Source organism: Ictalurus furcatus, chromosome 5 (assembly GCF_023375685.1).
Source record: "Ictalurus furcatus strain D&B chromosome 5, Billie_1.0, whole genome shotgun sequence".
Taxonomy (NCBI): domain Eukaryota; kingdom Metazoa; phylum Chordata; class Actinopteri; order Siluriformes; family Ictaluridae; genus Ictalurus; species Ictalurus furcatus.
In genome coordinates, this window is record NC_071259.1 from 4,796,000 (window position 1) to 4,801,999 (window position 6,000).

The following is a 6,000-nucleotide window of genomic DNA, read 5'->3' on the forward strand; positions in this document are numbered from 1 at the left end:
GAACATGATGGTCTTCTGCTTTTGTAGCCCACCTGCCTCAATCTTCTGAGATGCTTTTCTGCTCATCATGGTTGTAAAGAGTGGCTATTTTAGTTACTTGAGCCTTGCTGTTAGCTCAAACCAGTCTGGCCATTTTCCTCTGAACTCTCTCAACAACAAAACGTTTCCCCTGCAGTACTAATGCTCACTGGATGTTTTTTGTTTTTCGCACCATGCACTGTAAATTTAGACTCTTCTGTGTGAAAATCCCACGAGAGCCTCGGTTTCTGAAACACATAAACCAGCACCAACAACCATGCCACGGTCAGAGTCTCTGAGATCACGACCCCCACACTGATATTTAATGTGAATAATAACTGAAACTCTTTACATGCGTTTGCAGGATTTAATGCATTGCACAGCTGCCACATGATTAGCTTACAAGATAATTAAATGAATTCCTGTTAAAGTGGCCGGAGAGTGTATATATCACCAGAAAAGCTGATTTTATTCACCCTAAATGTTGCGGTTATAGTTACAATTCCCGTTTGTCCTCTGTTTATCTGTAAGAAGTTCTTCAAGATACCATCCAAGTTTGTTTTTAGTTACCATTTTCTATTCTTTTCTCTTTATATATATTTGTTTTTAATAAGAGTATATTGTATTATCCATCCATTCATCTTCTATACCGCTTATCCTTCCTTCAGGGTCACGGGGGAACCTGGAGCCTATCCCAGGGAGCATCGGGCACAAGGCGGGGTACACCCTGGACAGGGTGCCAATCTATCGCAGGGCATATATTGTATTATTTTACTATTAAATACTGCTCTCGTACTACATTACAGTGGAAGCCCCTTTTCATCTTTGATCCATAAAATAGATTTAATAGTAATAATAAAGTTCTAATATTACAGATGCTCCTGAGAGAACTCACAGATGGAGAATTGTCTGTGGATCTCTGCTCTACTCTACTGCCAAGGGTAAACTGCAGTCCACTATCCCGCCATCCCCCCCCCCCCCCCAACCCATTGTACCTTCACCACATCTCCTTGAATATGTATGAAGGGGAGAGCATGCACCCTGCATACAATCAGACAATTAACCAGCAGGCACAACAACATGAACGCCGTACTTTTAAACCGAAGCTCACAGTAAGAAAACCAACAAACAAACAATCAGAGGCCTTTTAGAAGCAATGATATCGCGTAATTGGGTTGATTTCGGAAATTGGGAAGACTGCGTAATAAAAGTTCAAAAATCACGTCACGTTCATACAGTACTCTACAGTCATGGCCAAAAGTTTGCAATCACTATACTATATATTATATATATATAGTGATCGCAAACTTTTGGCCATGACTGCATGTACGTCTAAGTGGTTTAGTCATTAAAGACTGAGATGACCTCGTCCTAGGTGTTAAGACAGTGCAAATCCAGCACTCCTTTCTGTGTCATTCCCATGCACTCCACGTATATCACACTCCGTTTCTCTCTCTCTCTCTCTCTCTCTCTCTCACTCTCTCTCCGTCATACCAAATGAATGATTAATAACTATAGTGTAACCTTGGCTGCATCCAGAGTCCACAGCAACGCATAGAAAAGGCAGGGTCACAGCATTCATCACTTTGATCACTATAAGAGCAAGACACACCCAACTGCTGTGCATGCAAACACACACACACACACACACACACACACACACACTCACAAAATAAGATACCTGACAGAAAAACACTGACAGGACACATCCCCTTGAGATATGTCAACAGTGATAACACCAGTGCTTATGCATTACACACATACACACAACAGATACCAAGTGATGTCACATGCCAGCACCTTACGCCATTGTTACTCTCAATCACAAGTAGCTGATCTTAGATTTTTCTGATTTTACACTTTATTTATTTATTTATTTTACATTCAACACTTTGAAGTTTTGTGAAAGTTACACAAAACCTCTGGAATGATATATTTTTTAAATAATAATGACTGTTTTGTGGTGGTGATTTGTTAAGGAACCCTAACCAACACTATACTATAGTGATAAGTGATAAATACGTTCTCAGAAATAAAGGTACCAAACTTCCTGAGGTGCTACCATCGAAGGTACAATTTACGGTGCATAATTAGACCTTAAAAACCACTGAAGTACCTTGAACTCTTCTCTCTAAAAGCTACTTAAAGGTTCACTACATGATGCAACTTCCAGTGTAAAATCTATATATATATATATATATATATATATATATATATATATATATATATATATATATATATTTGACGGTACAAAATATGTACCCATACCGCGCAACAAGGAAAAGTGCAGTTTAGTATAGCCCTTTGATTTGTTGGAGTGTACATAGCACTACCTGTTGTATGTTGCAAAGGTGTCTAGTGGTATTTCTGCCACATCAACCACCACTGTACAAGACCACGACTCAGAAATAAAGGTAGTGCTGTGGTGGTACCATCAAAAAAAATAAAAAAAGGTACGTAAAGGGTTTTTACCCGGGAAGGTCCGTGTGCACGTGGTGTACTTTCCGAGTAAAGTGGTTCTTACATGGTCCAGTGAATGAAAGACACCTACCTACTCCTGGTACAAAAGAAAGATGTCCGCTTGATGGTACCACCTGGGCGGCGAGGAAAAGTACCTTTTACTTCTGAGAATGTGGTACAGCCTAGTGCCTAATCAAACCTCTAATCTGTTTGTCCTTGACACATCTGACATGTTGGACAGAATTAAAGGTGGACTGAAGGTGACTGACTGAAAGTCACTTCATTTGTGGGAATATGAGCAGTTAGTCAGACTGAACTAACACACCTGTCCACAGTTTGGTTATCTTCCCTTGTCATCTCACATTCTCACACGACGTTCACACACACACACAAATATTTTGAAAATAACATGAACTCACCCGCATTGTCGCCGACACACACACATTCTCCTCAGGCCGTTCAGCCTTTGAGAAAGAAGCCGTTTAAACGCGTCTATGTACATCGAAACTAGACTTCACGCTCAAAAAGCGACGGGATAAAAGGGCAGAAAAAGATTTTTTTTTTTTTTTTTTTGGAAACAAGTCCTGTTTGTTTTTTGTTGTTGTTTGTTTACCACAAAATGTGTTCCCAAATGATATATTTTTTTCTTCCTCGCGACAGACAAGAGTAACGGTCAGTTTTAAAGCTCGTGCCTGTGCGCACGTGAACCGCGCGCTCACCGAACGCTTCGTTTGAAAACAGTGTGGCAGCTCGAGGACCGTTAAACGGGATGAGCTACAGAACCGGTGAGGGGGGGTTTAAACGATACGGTTTCAAACACACACTCACTCACACTCACACACACACACACACACACACACATACACACACACAAAACAACTTGGACAGAAATACACAATCACAATACTGTGTCCTTCAAGGACAACGACGTTAAAAACGTGAGGGGGTTTTGAGATTTATTAGCAAGACAGCATTTTCGACTTCACACACACACACACACACACACACACACATAGCCTACCTGCAATATTTAATTTACAATTAATAATAATAATAATAATAATAATAATAATAATAAAAGCCTTACCTCCGGTACCGGACGCCTCCTCTGCATGGCTTCTACTAATTCAGGCTGGAGCTGAAGGTGTCGGTTTGGTTGTAGGCTGTAGTACAGACGCCGGTGTACAGGTTTACATTCCGTTATTAAGTGGTTGTGTGTGTGTGTGTGTGTGTGTGTGTGTGTGTGTGAGCGGGCTCACCGCTCTGTAATCAGCTCACGGCGACAGGATCGATACTGAAAGTCTGGAACAGAGCCACGGGCATCCCGCGGGTTTAAGGACATGCCGCGCGTGCGGACACAGTCCCTGTCACAGTACCGACCCAGAGCTGAGAGACTGCATGACGGGACATCCAGAGACCGCCGAGGAGGAAACAGAAGCGGTGCACGGGGAGGATAAGGAGCGCCGCGGGGAGGGAACTGAGCGCAGGAGGAGAGAAATAATAAACAGACCGGGAAGAACCGCCCCTATAGTGTGAACGTGTCAGGTAACTTTCAGCCGGTTTGGCCTTCAAATCGTTCCGGCTGAGGCGCGAAATGTGAGAAGAGCGATCAAAAGTAGGCTAACTTTTTTTTTTTTCCCTCATAATTAAAGTGAAAGTTCATGGGGTATACAGTAGTATGATCTCAGTCACTCAGATTAAAATAAAGAAACTGTTGTTTTGTGTATAATTTATATTATTAATTATAAACTGTGATTGGAAGCAACTGTTGAAAGTTTTCTTTTTGTCCTTTTCAATGTTTAATAATCTGTTGTTATATATATAAGTAGGCAGTCATTGAACTTTTTCACACTTTCTTTAAGTCCATATTTAATTATTCTTCTATTGAGCTTTGGGAAATGCTTTCTGAATTTTGAACTTAAGAATTAGCCTAATATTATGGAACATGTGTAAAAAATTTAATTAAAAAAATATATCTCAAAACAAAAGTAATATGGCCTAATACCACAGCATATAAAGTACAAAGAAACATGATGTTTAAAACAAAGCATCCTGCTTAACCCTCAGAGACCGTCAGCTGCAAAACTGTGACAAATCTTTAAAACCCTCATCTTCTTCCATCTAGGCTGCTAAGAGAATTCCCAGTGCGATTCTGAACATAAAGTTAGTTTTCTGTTTCTGTTTGTTCAGGTTGTTGTTAATAAAGTAATTTTGTAGGTTACAAAGTCATTGATATCGCACGCTCTTTAAGCTTTGTTAAAATTGCTGTGGTAAGATTGCTTAAGCTTAAAAGAAAACCTCATAGTTGCAGTTTTGTAACATTTTCCCAAATAATAGGCTCCTCAACAAAATATGTCAAAATCTACCCCTTAAACAAAATATGTCAAATATAACCCTTAACAAAATATGGAAAATCTACCCCTAAACAAAATATGTTAAATCTACCCCTAAACAAAATGTCAAATCTATCCCTAAACAAAATATGTCAAATCTACCCCTAAACAAAATGTCAAATCTACCCCTAAACAAAATATGTTACATCTACCCCTAAACAAAATGTCAAATCTACCCCTAAACAAAATGTCAAATCTACCCCTAAACAAAATGTCAAATCTACCCCTAAACAAAATATGTTAAATCTACACCTAAACAAAATGTCAAATCTACCCCTAAACAAAATATGTTACATCTACCCCTAAACAAAATGTCAAATCTACCCCTAAACAAAATGTCAAATCTACCCCTAAACAAAATATGTTAAATCTACCCCTAAACAAAATGGCAAATCTACCCTTAAACAAAATATGTCAAATCTACACCTAAACAAAATGTCAAATCTACCCCTAAACAAAATATGTCAAATCTACCCCTAAACAAAATGTCAAATCTACCCCTAAACAAAATATGTCAAATCTACCCCTAAACAAAATGTCAAATCTACCCCTAAACAAAATATGTCAAATCTACCCCTAAACAAAATGTCAAATCTACCCCTAAGCAAAATATGTTAAATCTACCCCTAAACAAAATATGTCAAATCTACCCCTTAACAAAATGTCAAATCTACCCCTAAACAAAATATGTCAAATCTACCCCTTAACAAAATGTCAAATCTACCCCTAAACAAAATGTCATATCTACTCCTAAACAAAATATGTAAACATATATATAAATATGTATGTATCTACTGCAATCAAAATGTGTAATAAAAAGGCAGTTTTCTCAGTACAGCCTTGTAGGCCTGTACAAACACAAGGTAGTGCAATTCCCTATAGATGGCCAGTGAAGGCCAACTTATCTTCCATACATTTTCCTATAAAAATAGGTTGTCCTTCATATATCATGGTCAGCAGGACTTATTGTGTATAACGCTACATTTCCTGACAGTGAAAGATACCAGCTATTCTGTTTCCCTGACTATTACACATGTCTTGGATTTAAAAACCTTAGTCCCTGTGTTTTATGTTGACTATCAGATACAAATCTAAATTTATCAATTTATCTTAAATCTACACTAATTTA

The 6,000-nt window shown here is 38.6% G+C and overlaps 1 protein-coding gene across 2 annotated transcripts in view; it reads right to left on the reverse strand.

Annotated features, from left to right (window-relative positions):
- LOC128607465 (membrane-associated guanylate kinase, WW and PDZ domain-containing protein 1) overlaps positions 1–3,869 on the reverse strand; it is a 66,934-nt gene extending 63,065 nt beyond the window's left edge. The window contains exons 1-2 of one of the 2 annotated variants that reach the window (XM_053624337.1): positions 3,738–3,861; positions 3,566–3,641 (exon numbers count right to left, since the gene is read on the reverse strand). The gene's annotated coding sequence lies outside the window, so the exon portion shown is untranslated. Of the gene's footprint in view, positions 1–3,565 lie in introns of both variants that reach the window. The other variant, XM_053624336.1, reaches the window with a different exon arrangement.
- Between the last annotated feature and the right edge of the window lie 2,131 nt (positions 3,870–6,000).